Here is an 18,176-nt window from a genome sequence, read left to right as displayed (position 1 = left end):
GGCAAGCCACCGCTTGGATCTCCGCAGTTGCCTCCTGATTGGTACCGTTCGCGATCAAGGGAATGTTCCTGACGCCGTTGGCCACTCAGCGACCGTCCCGTGCGTAGTCCACACTGGTCACCGTCGACCCCTACAAGGTTGTCTGGCTGGATTCCGACTGACGGGTTCCAGGCACTGCTCTGCCTCGAGGGACCGTAGACCTCACGAAGGGAGCAGGCCCCGTCGACACTGAGACAAATAGCACCGGAGGTCCTCGTCTCCGAGAGGCTACCGTAGCCCATTGCGATACGGGCGTTGATGCCGTTCCTGTTCTTTGTCTCGCTCCAGGACCCCGCTGCAGCACCGCTCCCGTTGTCCTGGGTGTCGATCGCCAGTGCCTCACTGTTGTGGATCCGCCCGCAGGAGCTGATCGCGTAGCAGCTGCTACCGGCGGTACCGTTCCTCCATGTCAGGATCATGGTCTCATGGTCGGCACCATTTCCGACGCCACCGCTCCTCCCGGTCCAGGATAGCGACAGGTTGTATGCCAGCCTGGCCTCCCTTCGTAGTCGTGAGTCGATGGGACAGGCTAGTCAGGCTGAACAGCCTGCTCTGCTGGTGCTTGGCTGGCACCGTGGTACCAATGGGCCCCGTGGCCCCCGACGCAGCTCCCAGTGGGAGTTCACTGGGTTGCCGGAGCCGCAGAATGACAGTCAGCCTCCTTTTCCCGGCCTCCCAGAAAGGAGTCGGTGGGACGTGCATCTTCGGTTCCATGCCCGGAGGGCGACCAAGTGGTGGCACTTCCGGTACCGGTGGGTACACAGAGTACCTCGCCCGCATCTTCACCCTCCCCTGATGAGGCGATTATGGCCCGTCCTCCCTCTGTTCCGCAGGAAGACTCTAAAGCCCACCAGGAACTATTAAAAAGGGTGGCATCGAGCCTCAACCTTCAGGACGAGCAGGTGGAGGCACCCTCAGACTCCCTCTTCAACGTCCTATCAGCCTCGGTACCGGCCCTCCCACTCCATGAAGGGGTGGAAAAATTTCAAATGCCTTGTGGCAAACCCCGGCTTCCTTGCCCCCCATCTCTAAGAGGGCAGAATGGAAGTACTTTGTGCCTGCTAAGGGGCATGAATACCTGTACACCCACCCTGCCCCCCACTCCCTACTCCAAAAAGACTCAAGGAGGCTGGACTTATTTGGGAGAAAGGTTTATTTGTCCTCAATTTTCTAGTTAAGGGTGGCGAACCATCAGGCTCTCCTGGGTCGGTATGAGTTCAATTTGTGGGGCTCTCTTCCCAAATTCGAGGACTCCCTCCAAGAGCGTGACAAGAAGGAGATCAAAGCTCTGGTGGAGGAGGGTACAGCGGCTGCCAGGGCAACCCTGCAGGCAGCATCGGATGCTGCGGATACAGTCGCAAGGTCCATGGCCTCCGCAGTGTCCATGAGAACGGAGTCGTGGCTCCTGCTGTCTGGGCTGTCCAGTGAGGTGCAGAACTCCTTGCAGGACCTCCCATTCGATGGCAAGGCCCTGTTTGCGGAACAGACGGATGTGAAGCTGTATGGCCTGTAAGATTCCCGCACTACGCTTAAGGCACTTGGCCTCTATGTCCCGGCTCTGGCTAGACCCAAGTTTAAGCCTCAGCAAGCTTCCACCCAGGCCATCCACTCTAAATACGAGCCCCCTTATAAAAAGTCGCAGGACTATAAGAAACGCCCGCAGAGGCAGTCCCGGTCTGCCCCCCAGCCTTGGTCCTCCAAGAGTAAACAGGCGGGGAAACGTCAGTTTTGACGGAACACCCGGGGGCAACCTACCAGTTCACACCAGGGATCCACCTGTAATAAAGCTTCCCTTCTCCAACTGGTTGTGTGCTTTTCTCCCTGAGTGGTCGCGGCTGACTTTGTACCATTGGGTCTTCAACACTGTCTCCCAGGGCTACACCCTCCAGTTTACCTCTACCCTGTCCAATCACCCTCCGTCCCTCCTGGGGGATCCCTCTCACGAGGTCCTGCTAGAGCAGGAGGTGGGGCAGCTCCTTGGCTTGGGAGTGGTGCCAGCAGAGTTCAAACGCAAGGGGTACTACTCCTGCTATTTCCTTATCCTGACGGCCAAAGGGGGGCTCAGGCCCATCCTAGACCTGCGAGGCCTGAACCAGTACATGGTGAAGTTCAAGTTTTGCATGATCTCTCTGCCCTCTATCATCCCCCTCCCTGGATCCTGGGGACTGGTACGCCGCCCTCGACCTGCAGGATGCGTACTTCCATATTCATATATTCAAGGGACACAGGCGCTTCCTCTGTTGGGCAGGAGCACTACCAATTTACGGTCCTCCCGTTTGGCCTGTCCACTGCTTCCAGGGTATTCACAAAGTGCATGTCTGTGGTGGCAGCCTACCTCTGACATCGTGGGGTCCAGATCTTCCCCTATCTGGATGACTGGCTGGTCGCAGGTGCGGGATCACGTGGCGCTCCTCCTGTCCATGGACCTGTTGGTGAACGACACCAAGTCCACGTTAGTTCCGATACAGCACATAGAGTTTATCGGGGCTGTCCTGGACACGATGTCGGCCAGGGCCTCCCTCTCATCGGAGAGATTCGAGACCCTGAAAGGGCTCATCGACACAGTCACAAGGTTTCCTGTGACGACAGCCAGAGCGTGTCTCCAGCTCCTGGGTGACATGTCAATGTGCACATACGTGGTTCGCCACACCAGGCTCAGGATGAGGCCCCTCCAGCTCTGGTTGGCCTCGGTGTTCTCCCAGGCCAGAGACAGGATGGACAAGGTCCTCACTGTGCCTGAGCCGGTGATTGCCTCCCTACAATGGTGGTCCTCCCCAGGGAACATGCTCCACGGGGTCCCGTTCAGGGGCAGTCCCCCGTCAGTGGTGTCAGATGCATCGGACCTGGGGTGGGGAGCCCATGTGGGGGACGTTCAGACCCAAGTTCTGTGGTCTGCGCAGGACTTTGCACTGCGTATAAATGTCGAGGAACTCAGGACGGTCCGGCTGGTGTGCGTAGCCTTCCGCTCGCATCTGGAGGGCAGAGTGGTCAGGGTTCTCACGGACCACACAGCCTCGATGTTTTACATCAACAGGCAAGGCGGGGCCTGCTCCTCTGCCAGGAAGCCCTCAGGCTGTGGGACTTCTGTATAGCCCACGATATTTGCCTACAGGCCTACTACCTACCGGGTGCCCGGAACTCGCGGGCGAATCGCCTTAGCTAAGACTTGTCCTCTCAGCACGAGTGGTCTCTATACCCAAAGGTGGTGCATAGACTTTTCCAAGAGTGGGGAACTCCCCAGGTGGACCTGTTCATGACTCAGCAGAACCGCTGGTGTCCCCGGTTCTGCTCCGGGGGGGGGCTGGGAGTGGGTGCGATCTCTGATGCCTTCCTCATGTCCTGGTCAGGCCAGCTTCTCTATGCCTTCCCCCGATCCCTGCTGATCGGCAAGGTCCTGGAAAAAATAAAGATGGACAGGGCCCAGGTCCTCCTGATTGCCCTGGTGTGGCCCAGGCAACATTGGTACGGGACCCTCACGAGCCTGGCGATCGCCCCACCGTGGCCGTTGCCGTCCCAGAACTGCTTTCCCAGGACCAGGGCCGCCTCCTCCACCCCACCCTAGCATCACTCCACCTCACGGCATGGCTGCTCAATGGTTAGGCCGGGAGGAAAGGACGTGCTCGGAAGGGGTTCAGCGCGTCCTCCTGGAAAGCAGGCGGCCCTCCACATGTCGAGCGTACTTGGCAAAGTGGTCTCTGTTTTCCCAGTGGGCGGCTGAGCAGGGCATTTCCTCCGTGGCTGCCCAGATCCAGGTCATTTTAGACTACCTCCTTCACCTTAGAGCCCAAGGCCTGGCGCCCTCGTCCGTCAAGATGCACTTGGCGGCCACATCAGCCTTCCACCCGCCGGCACAGGGGCACACGGTATTCTCCCATGCTATGACTGGCTGATTCCTTAAAGGATTGGATTGTCTCTTCCCGTACGTTAGGCCCCCAGTCCCACGGTGGGACCTGAACTTGGTGCTGTCCCGGTTGACGGGTCCCCCCCTTTGAGCCAATAGCTACATGCTCCTGGTCGCACCTCTCGTGGAAAGTACCCTTCCTGGTGACGATGACATCTGCTAGATGGGTCTCGGAACTCAGGGCCCTGACCTTCAAGCCCCCGTACACGGTGTTCCATAAGGATAAGGTCCAGCTCCTCCCACAACCTTTGTTCCTCCCGAAGGTGGTCTCCGCCTACCACATGGGTCAGGACATTTTCCTGCCGGTCCTCTGCCCCAAGCCCCATGCGTCCAGTGAGGCGCGACGCCTCCACACACTTGATGTGATACAGGCTCTGGCCTTTTACCTGGAGCGGACTAAGCCGTTCAGGAAGTCTTCGCAGCTGTTCATCGCCTTGGCCGAACGCATGAAGGGTCGGCCGATCTCCACTCAGTGGCTCTCCAACTGGATCACCTCATGCATCCGTACCTGTTATGACCTGGTGGGAATTCCTCCACCATGAATTGTGAGGGCACACTCGAGTAGGGCGCAAGTCTCGTCGACTGCCTTTTTAGCCCATGTCCTCATTCAGGACATTTGCAGGGCTGCCACATGGTCTGCAGTTCACACGTTCACCTCGCATTATGCGATAGTCTCCCAGACCAGGGAAGACGCCGGGTTCGGCAGGGCTGTGCTCCGTCCCGAGAGTTTGTGAACTCCTACCCACCTCCAACAGATATAGCTTGGAATCACCTATTGTGGAATACACATGAGCAATCACTCGAAGAAGAAAAGACAGTTACCTTTTCCATAACTGGGTGTTCTTCGAGATGTGTTGCTCATGTCTATTCCACATCCCGCCCTCCTTCCCCTCTGTCAGAGTTGTCTGGCAAGAAGGAACTGAGGATGTGGGGAGCGCCAGTGCCTCTTATACCGTGCCATGGAGGCGCCACTTCAGGGGTCACTAGGGGTGTTCCCCTCTGGGTACTGCTAGGGGAAAAACTTCCGGCACTGGTGCACGTGGTGAGCACGCACACCTATTGTGGAATAGACATGAGCAACACATCTCGAGGAACACCAGTTACGGAAAGGGTAACTGTCTTATCCCAGCCATCATTGGTTGAAGATGCTGCAGAAAAGGTTTTGTATGAAAGAAACTTCGTTAGACAAGAGAGTAATTTGTTACTTAAGTTTAGTCTCTAGAAAGCGTGTTATGATTTTGTTTTATATGTAACCTTTTGTTTCCAATGTCCTTACTATCACTTAAATCTTGAATCTTTCATAGAATCATAGAATATCAGGGTTGGAAGGGACCTCAGGAGGTCATCTAGTCCAACCCCCTGCTCAAAGCAGGACCAATCCCCAACTAAATCATCCCAGCCAGGGCTTTGTCAAGCCTAACCTTAAAAACCTCTAAGGAAGGAGATTCCACCACCTCCCTAGGTAACCCATTCCAGTGCTTCTCCACCCTCCTAGTGAAAAAGTTTTTCCTAATATCCAACCTAAACCACCCCCCACCACAACTTGAGACCATTACTCCTTGTTCTGTCATCTGCTACCACTGAGAACAGTCTAGATCTATCCTCTTTGGAATCCCCTTTCAGGTAGTTGAAAGCGCCTATCAAATCCCCCCTCATTCTTCTCTTCTGCAGACTAAATAATCCTAGTTCCCTCAGCCTCTCCTCATAAGTCATGTGCTCCAGCCCCCTAATCATTTTTGTTGCCCTCCGCTGGACTCTTTCCAATTTTTCCACATCCTTCTTGTACTGTGGGGCCCAAAACTGGACACAGTGCTCCAGATGAGGCCTCACCAATGTCGAATAGAGGGGAATGATCACGTCCCTCGATCTGCTGGCAATGCTCCTACTTATACAGCCCAAAATGGATTCCCATTCGCTAAGCCAGTGGTTCTCAAACTTTTTTTTTTTTCCCGCGGACCACTTGAAAATTGCTGAAGGTCTCGGCAGACCACTTAATGATCTTTCCAAATGTTTGTACCATTAGCTAACTATGGTAAAGTGCTTTGGATAAAAGCGCTATATAAAAAAAACTTTTTTGTTCTACAAATAAAAGCACACAACTCATATTTTCATATCAGTAGTTTTACCTTTCTAATGCGATAGATGTGCCCTCTCTCCCCCTCCGCGGCAGTCCATGAGCTGTGGCTGGGAAGGAGAGGGGTCTGTCCCCCCATCACAGCAGTCCCCAAGCTGGGGAAAGTCGCCTCTTTCTCTGGCCGCCGCAGCCCCGCATATCCCAAATTCCCCCCACCCTCTATTCCCCCCGAGGCCGCCACCTCACCACCACCATGTACGTCTTCTCCAGGGTCCAGGCACCTAATTAGTGGAGCCATGCAGGGCTGCCCAGAGGATTCAGGGGGGCTGGGGCAAAGCAATTTTGGGGGCCCCTTCCATAAAAAAAGTTTCATTACCATAGAATACTATATTCCCCTGTGGGGCCCGGGTCCTGGGGCAAATTGCCCCATTTGCCTCCCCCCCTAGGCGGCCCTGGAGCCACGCCTGCGCAGCTCCACTAATTAGGTGGGTCACCCTTCATTCTGTTGTGTGTGGTCACTCAGGCGCGCACCTTAGCGGGGACTATCTGCGGACCACCTGAATGGAGCTCGCAGACCACAGTTTGAGAACTTCTGTGCTAAGCCAAAGTTAGCCATGGCATAGAAAGCTTAAAAGCAAGATATGTTGGTCAAGAAGAGGATAATTTGCAAGCCAGCATAGCGGGAATGAGATGATACTACCCTGCTCTGTCCAACATGTGGAAAGGCCTGTAAATCAGATAATGGACTCCTTAGCAGTCAGTACTTCAGTATAAGCTTTTGTTAAAATGGCCATCTCTGACTCAAAGGATAATGGATGATGACATTAATTGGAAGAGGCATGTGGATTCCTAGGACTGGAATAGCAGGGATGTTGGGAATTGGAATGAAAGGGCACAGAAGTGTAGGAAGTTTGTCCTAAGTATGCAGCATGTACTTGGCACTAGCTGCCACAACTAATCACTCGCTTTCATAAGCACTAGCTTGCTCTCAGTTTAAAACCAATGAGCAGTCTCTTCAGCTGTTTAGGAGATGGGGTTGACAGTGAAATGTGCAGGCAGTCTTTTTAGTAATAGAGGATCTAATGTCTATAGGAAAGGAACGAAACCATTCATTCATTTAAACCTCTTCTGTGCCCCTGTTCCTCTCCCCCAAAACAAAGTTTTGTGTCTACTGTAGCTTTAGTTGCAGCTTCCTTCTGGAGGCTGTTTCCAATGACTGGAAGTTAAATTCTCTAGATGCCAGCTTCCTTTTGTCATTCCTAGCTTGCCCGCTGTGAAGGAAGGCAAGGGATACTGCATCTTTAACCTTCCTCTGTTCAGCTAAAATCCTCCCTCTTTCAAAGGAGGTCCAAGAGTCCGCTCATGTGACTGTCAGCTGGTGACGACATGCTCAGTGCAGAGAACCCGGCAGTGCTGGAAAGGGAGGAGAATGCAGCAAGTGCCACTGTAAAGGAAGTTACCCTACAGTCCCTTTCACCAATCTCCTGGAGCCAAATGGCCATGAGACAGGCTTCAAACGGTGCTTCTGTGGAGAGGAAAAAATCCAAGTGAGGGTAAGGAAGCTGCTAAAGGGAGCGTATGGCTTGGCTAATCGTATCAACACACTGCAGCAGCTGTTAGGGAGCAATGGGTAAACTGCTGGTCATCGTGCTAAAGCTGCGGGTCTGATTTCTCAGCTCCTAAGAAAGGAGGGTGGTTGCAAAGGGCTAAGAGTGAATATTGGATTTCTGTTCTCTAACAGTGTCATGCAAATTGCTGTAAACAAGTGATTCCTTTCCTTTATGCAAAGCAGTTCTGTTACCAGATTCCCTCTAACAGAGGAAGGATGGGGCATCCTGGAGAGAACTGTCCCTCCCAAGTGCTGTAACCTTTTTATTGCCTCATTAGTTGTGCAATGGACACTGAATGATGCACACTGTAGGTGCATATGCTGCTTTATTTTAAATTAGATTTGTCAGTATTGTTCACAGATTGAAAGATGTTAAATAAAAGAAAATCTAAAAATGGAGCATTGACCTTTTTTTGGCAGGTGGGGGGAGAGGGTAAACATGCTAAAATGTCTGTTAAAATGCCTAACTTCTGGCTACAGGGAGTCTTCCTGTTCTCATGTCAGCTGGTGTATTTGGCTGCAGTCCTGAGTAGTAATTGATGATCTAATTGTGCAAATTAGAGAAGGGGAAAGCCTGTTTGGTCATCTTGTCCATGCCATGACAGGGCAGGACTGTGCTCCTCCAGTCTTATGGCCCCTCCTTTCTATTTTGGATCTGTCCGTAATTAGCGTAGTGTTTTGATCTGTGATGAACAGGGACAGGAAATGCAGCCCTGGTAAATATTAATTACTACCAGCCATCTTCTAGTTCAATATTGCTCTTGGAAATGTAAGGATGTTTCTTTTTATATTGTGTTTAAAGATGAACATGTCCATTTTCATGTTCTTGCTGTGCTTTGTCAGGACTCTTGGATCCCATTTTCCAATGCAAAAATGAATAATTCTCTTCAAGATGTTCGAGTGATGCTCTGATGAATGAAATTTTCTATCCGTGAAACAGGAGCTGCCTGGAGAGCAGTACTATGCACACACATCCCTGACCCGGACAGGCTAGTTCTAGGGGTCCAAATGGAATGAACTATGAAGAGTGAATTTCCTACTTGGCCTTTTAACTGAGACGTCCAACATCCATTGTGGTGATGATGATAGTGCCTGTGATATGGGCAGGTATCTGCTTGTCTACACAGCAAGTTACTGTGTTGCAAGCTGAGGTTGTGACTCTCCAGCACACCAGCTTGCTGCATAATATCCTGTGTGCACGTTGCTACAGCGCATGTGGCTTAGTACACTAGGCTGTGCTCCGGGACTTTCACTGCAGAGTAGCAGCATCCACGTGGAATGTTCCTGTGCAGTGAGCTGGTGAGCTGTAGGTTCCCACCCCGGCTTGCTGCACAGTAACTTGCCCTGTAGGCGAGACCTTTATAACTTACCCGTGATGCATAGGTATCACAGGAGTCTCCAAAGAGCGGATGACTTAATCATAACTGAAGTTTATTACCTAAGGTCTCCTGCAATGCGTTCAGGCTGCATAGCATGCTTTGCTGTGCATATTCTTTGTGCTATTGTACTTTGGCTGCTTTGCGGTGATCCTCAGCTGGGAGAAGGTTCCGTGGCAGTTAGAAGCTGGGGGATATCCCAGGAGAGCGAATCTGATTGTGTCTTGGAGGGATGTAGGCTGAACAATAATAGCATTTTATTGATCCTTTCCAGTGACCCTTCAGCACTGGGAAGGGCTTCATGTTAAGTCAAAATACTGTGGTTTAATAGATGAGCTTTCCCAAGGACCATTGCACTGCTTTTGAAACTGGGGGTCACTTTTATTGAGCAAGAATTAATCCTTTACTTCCAGTCTTAAGTTTTAATCAGCAGAGTTTCCATGAGATTTTAATTTATCTGCCTCTCTGGTATTCACCAAGGATAGCATAGTTAGTTCTCTGTTCACTATTGCTGAACATAGTGACCCCATAAAACTCATACCAAAGTGTGTACATCAGGGCACTTCCTGGCACATACCTAAATCTGTCTCATTGCTTAGCTCTTAAAACCGTGATCTGAAGCTGTTTCATTCTTTGAGTCAATAATAGCAGAACAAAATGACTGCTTATTCCATTCCTGGGGGACATAGCAAGAACAGTTTTCTGATGCTCCACAAATGGTGTCTGGTCACATACTGAGATAAAAAGCCCATGGCATCGAGTCTCAGAGCCCAGGTCAGCTGACCCAGGCTGCAGAGCTAAAAATACCAGTGTAGACATTTGGGCTTGGGCTGGAGCCAGGGCTCTGAGACCCTTCCCCCTCGTGGGGTCTCCAAGCCCAGGCTCCAGCCCGAGTCTGAACATCTACACTACAATTTTATAGCTCCAGGAGCCTGAGTCAGCTGACCTGGGTCAGCTGCAGCTGGCTGCGGGTCTTTTATTGCAGTGTAGACGTACCCTTAGTTCAGGTTGTCCTCTAGTCTAGTTGTTAAATAGTAGTAAAAGCTAATAATACATTTTCCTAACATTACTTTTCCAGCTAAGCAATTGCTGTAGTTGCCAGAGGGATATTATGCAGTTATGTGGGGGGAAACTGTTTCCTTGATACAGTCTTTCTATTAAGATTTAGCCCATGCTATTAAAATTTGGGAAACCTTGAACTAGAATATTTAAGAGCATGCACTAGTTTTATTCCTTGTTGTTTTGAAGCTACTACTGTGACTGGAAGTATAGCCATTTGCATCAGTCACCTAAGTTGCATTATTTTACCTTTTTGCTTCCTCCATGTTTGTTTTAGTGCCCAGAGAGAGACGAGGGCGTACTCCTCTTTGGTGTATATTATAGGTGGTATTTCTTTTTTTGTGGTAGAAGTATACTTGGATCATACTGACTGCAGGTAGCTGCATACTGATTGAATGTTATCTGAAGGTTATGGCCTGTACCAGTTGTGTATGAGCTCCAAATGTTAGCAGTTTTTGTCCTTTATTTTCCAGGAGAGGGTAGTGCTTGGGATTTTTGTGGGGGTTATTTAAACAGCAAAGGCTATCAAGGCTGAAACCAGCTTACCCACTCTTTATTTTTAAGCTGCTATCCGTAAAGTGTAAAGACAGTGTCACAGATGACAGACAAAGCTAAATCTTTCTTTAATGCTTCCAATGGAAACTGGGTGTGCTCAGCACCTCTGCAAATTGGGCACAGGGGTTTCACATCAGGCTTACAAAATCTGTGAATGTTTCCAGAAAATTTGGCTGTAACCTAATCAGTTTTGTACCAAATGAAATGAAGCAAGATAAACAGGCCATTCTGCAGTGCTGGACAGGCATGCTACAAGTCTCACCTGGTAGTCTTTTTACTGGGGAGGAGGATATTGATTGTGGGGCTTTCTTGAGAACCTGTGGGAAGTGGGTTTGGGAAGATACTGTAGGTTTGTCTGGTTTGAGGATCATGCTTTTTTCTTAAAGTATTCTGTATAAACTGCAATGCAGTCTGATAAGTACAGTAAACACATCTGAATGCTTATTTCAACTGTTGTAATTCTCTCCCTCTTTTCCTCTCCTTCCCTCTCCCCTACGTTTTTTTTTTATTTTAATTTATGATTGTCCATGAAAAGTAGCTGAACTTTGACTTCTGAAACCATGGCTTGGTCTATTGGTACACACAAATTGATGGAAGATTGAGTGAATTCTCTCCTACTGCTACTCTTGCTGAACAAAATTAACCAAGGAAAGGAAGGACATAGAGAAGAAATTCTTTAATTGCCTATACTCTAATGCTCAGGGTAACAGACAAGAGGAATTGAAATTGCTCATTTATGAGCATAAATTCTATCTAGTTGGTATTACTGAAACCTGGTGGGATGATTCACATGATTGGAATGTTAAAATCAATGGTTATATAACCCATTTAGGAAGGATCTAGTGGTGGTGGGAAATGGGGAGGGTAGTGGCACTCTGTCACTGATAACTTTGAAGAAAATTATCCTGAATGCTTATGGATCAATGTCATAACAGATCAAGTACAATGTTTGCTACAGACCCCACTAGGGAATAGGATGACCACCACCTTATACACCTATCTGTAATGTGTAAGGAAAAAAACCCGTGTGATCATGGGGGACTTCAATTTGAGTAACATGCTGGAGGCCTCATGCCATCAATACTAAAACATCCTTGGAATTTCTAAACATTATAGATGATGATTTCTTAACTTAAAAAGTGTTGCAGCCAACATGGGAATTCTATATTCTGAATTCTGGAACTGATCACAGAACTAAAAGTAATTGTAGCTTAGGTACAAGTGATCATGACTTGATCAGTTAAAATGTCCAGGAAGAATAAAGTCCAGAACAGTGAGATATAGATATAGATATATAATTATACACACACACTTGGTGCTTTAATAGGGCCAATTTCACAAATCTGAAAACAATTCTGAGCCAAATTAGCTGGGAGGAAGAATTTAATAAGAAAAATGTGAATGATAATAATTGGGAATAATTTAAGAACACCTTACTAGGTGCCCCAAAAGCCCCAATCCCACAACTGAGGAAGAAAGCCATGCTGGTTAAAAAAACAACTTGCTTTAGGGAAAAAGTCGCTGTAAAAAACAAAAATAAAATAAATGGAAGAAAGGGGAAGATCATAGTAATGAATACACTGCTCTACAGCCAAAATGCTTCTGAAATAAATGTAGTCAAACTTTACTAATTCTGGGTCACTGAGAACGAAAATGATGCTTAAAATTGTTGATTGGCTCTAGTTTTCAAGATATGCTATTGGGTCAGTATATACGACCCTTGACTTGGGAATGGCAGAGGATAAGTGAGTTATAAAGGGAAGGGATCTCAATTTAAACCAGAAATGACTAAAATACATCTTTGACTGGATCTATGAATAAATCTATGACTGGGTTTGGACAGTACTTGCTTTTTAGGCAAAACAATGAATGATGCAATCTGAAGCTGGTATTGCGTCATACATGATATGAATTGCATCATGTTATTCCTAGAAGTCATGGATGATGCAATCATAACGAAGCTTACATCACTCTGCTGAACAAATTGCCCTATGTCAGCTCTAGAAATCATACGGTGTCGTGCTCTCTTATTTGTCAGTGTTTGATTTTGTAAAGGGACACATTTCTGTTTAGCCAAAGTGAGCAGAGATGCCTCGTACTTGTGTGAACAGTGCAGATAACTTCTGCTATGTTTGTGGTGAAGTGACTTTTGCATCACAAAAGCTCAGTATAACCACTATGGTGAAGAAAGCCTATCACCTTTATTTTGGCTGCAAAATTGGAGATCAGGACAAGAGGTGGGCCCCACACATATGCTGCAACACTTGTGCAACAAATCTTCGCCAGTGGTTGAACAGGAAAAGGAAATCTATGCCTTTTGCAGTGCCAATGATTTGGAGAGAGCCAACAGATCATACCAGCAATTATTACTTCTGCATGGTGCCTCCAGTTGGGAAAGGTGTGTCAAAGAAGAAAAAGTGGACTGTGCATTATCCAAACATTCCATCAGCTATACGCCCAGTACCCCACGGAGAAGGACTGCCGGTTCCTGATGCACCAGAATCATTCTCACTTGAGTCAGACGAGGAAGAGGATGAAACTTCTGGTCCTGAACCATCAAAGTCACAGGACCCACATTTTCTCCCATCCTCCTCCTCTGAACCACACCTCATAACACAAGGTGAACTGAATGACCTTGTCAGGGATTTGGAACTACCCAAGAGTAAGGCAGAGCTGTTGGGCTCCAGACTACAGCAGTGGAATCTCCTGGCAGGTGATGTTAGGGTTTCCATGTTCCGTGACAGTCAAAAGGATCTTGTCCCATTCTTCTTCATGGAAGGTGATCTTGTAGCCTGCAACAACATCGATGGTGTGATGGCAGCCCTCAACATCGTTCACGATCCAGATGAGTGGAGACTGTTCATTGATTTATCGAAGACGAGTCTTAAAGCTGTTTTACTGCATAATGGCAATGTTTTGCCATCAATTCCAGTTGGTCATGCAGTCCATATGAAGGAAACCTATGACAACATGAAACAACTTTTGAGGTGCATAAACTATGACCAACATCAGTGGCAGCTTTGTGGCGATTTGAAGGTTGTTGCTCTCTTGCTTGGTCTGCAGACCGGATACACAAAGTACTGCTGTTTTCTCTGCGAATGGGATAGTCGTGCAAGAGATTCCCACTACATCAAGAAAGGTTGGCCACTCCGACAGTCATTGGAGCCTGGGAGGAAAAGTGTTCAGCATCCACCACTTGTTGAATCAAGGAAGATTTTGTTACCACCCTTACACATCAAGCTGGGTCTGATGAAGAACTTTGTCAAGGCCATTGACAAAACACAAGCAGCTTTCAAGTACCTCCGTGGAAAATTTCCAAGGTTAAGTGAAGCTAAGATAAAGGAAGGTGTCTTTGTTGGTCCTCAGATTTGTGAACTTCTTCGAGATGATGCATTTGACCATGCACTGCGTGGCAAGGAAAAGACGGCATGGAAAGCCTTCCAGTTAGTGGCAATAAATTTTCTCGGAAACAACAAGGCAGACAACTACAGGTTGTTGGTGGAAAACCTCCTCAAGGCATACAAAAGCCTTGGTTGCAACATGTCACTAAAGATACATTTTTGGCACTCTCATCTAGATTTTTTTCCCACCGAACTGCGGAGCAGTGAGCGACGAGCATGGCGAGCGATTTCACCAGGACATTGCAACAATGGAGAAACGCTATCAGGGCAAATGGAGCCCATCAATGCTTGCAGACTATTGCTGGACAGTGACAAGAGATGCTCCATTTAATGAATACAAGAGACAAGCCAAGAAGCGCCGAGTAGACACTGAATAGGACTAAACTATGTACATAATCGTTTTTTGCCTTTTGTTTCATAATAAATTTTATTTATATAACACTTGCTGATTTTTAAAGTGTTACATAAAGAGGACAGGTGAAATATTATAAAACAACCATAAACACATGAAAAGACCTAGGTTTACAATTTATGATTAAAACTCTACTATCTGCACAATATACATAGACATAAAATGTAAAAACTTAAATATCTTAGAAACAGTAGCCAATCAGTTGTTTTAATTGTCATATTTGAATTCAGCACATCAAAATACATAATAAATAGCACATTTTATCTCTGAAGCAGACGACTTCTCAAAAATTGTAGACCAGTGATATTAATCAGAAGTTAAGAATTGTAGAAAATTGATAAGGGAAATATAGGGACACAAGATGAAATCAATGACCAGCTGAGTTAAGGTCAATAAGGAGTTTTTAAAATATTTTAGAAACAAAAAGAATCCTGACAATGGCACTGGTCCATTACTAGATAGAAATGGTAGAATTAGCAATAATGTAGAAAAGGCAGAAGTGTTCAATAAATATTTCTGTTCTGCATTTGGGGGGAAAAACAGGGATCGGTTCTTGGCCCTACACTATTCAACACTTTTTTTATTGATGACTTGGAAGAAAACAAAACCATCACTCATCGTTTGCGGATGACACAAACATTGTGGGAGTGGTAAATAATGAAGACAGGTCACTGATTCAGCACGATATAGTTCACTTGGTAAGCTGGGTGCAAGCTAACAATATGCATGTTATAACTGCTAAATGCAAATGTGTACATCTAGGAACAAAGAAAGTAGGCCATACTTATAGGATGGAGAACTCTGTCCTGGGAAGCAGTGGTGGATAATCTACAGAATATGAACTCCTAATGTGATGCTGCATCCAAAAGAGCTAATGCAATCCTGGGATGCATAAGCAGCGGAATCTCGAGTAGGAGCAGAGAGGTTATTTTACCTCTGTATTTGGCACTGGTGCAACTGCTGCTGGAATACTGTCTGGTTCTGATGCCCACAGTTCAAGAAGGATGTTGCTAAATTGAAGAGGGGTCAGTGAAGAGCCACGAGAAATGATTAAAGGATTAGAAAACATGCCGTTTTAGAATGATAGTCAAAGATCTATTTAGCATAACAAATAGACGGTTAAGGGGTAACTTTATTACAGTCTGAGTACCGACATGTGGAACAAGTATTTAATAGTGGGCTCTTCAATCTAGCAGAGGAAGGTATAACACGATACAATGGCTGGAAGTTGAAGCTAGACAAACTCAGACGGGAAATGAGACATACATTTTAAATGAGGAGTGTACTTAACCATTGGAATAATTTACCAAGGGCTGTGGTGGGTGTTTCACTACCAACTTTTAAATCCAGATTGGATGTTCTTCTAAAAGATACACTCTCTAGGAATTATTTTGGGGCATAACACTCTGGCCTGTGTTATACAGGAGGTCAGACTAGATCAGAGGTGGGCAAACCATGGCCCGCAGACGGTCCTGCCCGGCCCCTGAGCTCCTGGCCCGGGAGGCTAGCCCTGGTCCCCTCCCCCGCTGTTCCCCCCTCCCCTGCAGCCACAGGAGCGGCGGGTTGGATAAGGGGCAGGGGGTCCCGGGGGCAGTCAGGGGACAGGGGGCAGTTGGATGGGGCGGAGGTTCTGGGGGGGCAGGGGATGGGGAACAGGGGGAGTTAGCGGGTGGGGTCCCGGGCGGCGGTCAGGGGTCAGGGGACAAGGAGCGGGGGGGTTGGATGGGGTGGTGGGTTCTGAGGGGGGCAGTAGGTGCGAGGGGTCGGATAGGGGGTGGGGGCCAGGCTGTTTGGGGAGGCACAGCCTTCCCTACCCGGCCCTCCATACAGTTTCCCATCCCGATGTGGCTCTCGGGCCAAAAAGTTTGCCCACTCCTGGACTAGATGATCAAAATGGTCCTTTCTGGTTTCAGAATCTATGAACTCCTTATATAATAGGGCAGTACACCCTTTCTGGATAGCTCTTTAAGGGAGCTGTATCACAGTAGTGTGCTTGCGCTGGGTGAGCATATAATAGATTTACTAGCTGCTGAGTCTGTGTTCTGAGGACTGCATGGACTGGCACTTGCTTTGTTAAATGCTTCAGAGTTTGGGGGAATCCTGGGTGTTGATGGGCTGCTAAAGAGCAATTTGTATTACATATTTTTAAGGGATCTCCAGATTCTGTGTTCCAGTGACCGTTTGGGAGACTAATTTGTGAAACTTCCTTCTGCTTTATAATACATTTACATGTGCTGTGACTCTCCAAATTTAGAGTGCAGTGAGTGTGTCACCAATCTACCCCCCACATTCCCCCATACCTGGGCCAAAACACAAAGGGGCAGAGTTGCAGGGAAGTGTAAAGCTGGAGTGCAATCACTGGCATCCAGCACAGCTTTCTTTTAATGTCCCTGCCTTGTCCATTCTGTCCAGAGTCAGCATATTGGACATTCCACTGCATGAGATGCCTCCTTTTAGCAAAGGTATTGGAATGTTCTGCCATACAACCTGTCTGAGAATCTTTGGGTGCTTCTGTAAGTTACAAATCTTGATGGATGTTCTTGTAAGGACCCTAAAAGAAAATCAAGGGGTCCTAACACCTTACGGGTACTCTTACAGCCAACAGAGTACTCCAGAATGTGTGGTTCATAAATTAATTTCTGTAAGTCACGGTTTTAAGATATCAAGTATCAAAGGGGTAGCCGTGTTAGTCTGGATCTGTAAGAGCAGCAAAGAGTCCTGTGTCACCTTATAGACTAACAGACGTATAGGAGCATGAGCTTTCGTGGGTGAATACCCACTTCTTCGGATGCATGTAGTGGAAATTTCCAGGGGCAGGTATAAATATGCAAGCAAGAGTGAGTAAGGTTTTAAGGTAGAGTTTCTTCGGAAACATTTTCTCTCCTACAATAAGTGATCTTCAGAGGGCAGAGGAAAATGCTCTATACTCATTTATGAGCTTAATCTAGCACTCAGTAAAACTAGATCAGCATGTATGAAGTCATCTTACAGGGCTTCCTGACACTCACCATTCAGCAGCATTCATTAGCTGGTAACAGTTCTTCCAAGCAACCCTTCCAAGAGCACATTTTATTGTGCTTTGCCGTTAGCTTGGGATTAGATTTTTCACTTAATTAATGATTAAAAGCTAGTACCTGAGGCCTCAGTAAGAATTGGGAAGCCTTGAATTACTTGGTCTGTAGAGAAAACTTATGAGAGGGAATGCCTGTAACATGAAAGCTTCCTTAAAGGAGGCAAAACTGGCTGCAAAACCATTATTCATGGGTAAAATCTCCATTAACTAACTTAATTCTCATTGTAACCTGGGGAGTCCTTGCTGCTTGAACATCTGCGGGCTTTAGAAGAAAAATATATATGGAGTAAGTATTAAAGGAATCCACTGGTATTGACCAGGATCAAAGGTTTGTGCCTGCATACACAAAGGAATGAAGGCTTGGTCTGATTTACACAGGAATAATTTGTTCCACATATATTAATCTGTCAAAAAAGCCGCTTGATTTCCTTGGATAGGGTTTAAAAGACCTGTGTTTTACTTCCCCCCGCCCTTTGTTCTAGCCCCTTCATATCTTCAAATCATGTGAAAAAGCACTTTAAGAAGCACGTTTCAAAGGGGCAGAGAACAAATGTTAGGTTGATGTGTTTTAAGGCTCTTTTCGGATTAAAGGTGGTTTAAATTTTCTCTAAAACCGAATATTAATGTAGCAATGGATTAATGAATATTTTGTAGGTGGAGAAGAGTTAAAGTTTTAT

This window comes from Emys orbicularis, chromosome 9 (assembly GCF_028017835.1).
Source record: "Emys orbicularis isolate rEmyOrb1 chromosome 9, rEmyOrb1.hap1, whole genome shotgun sequence".
Lineage (NCBI taxonomy): Eukaryota > Metazoa > Chordata > Testudines > Emydidae > Emys > Emys orbicularis.
Note: the sequence above shows the minus strand (reverse complement) of the source record.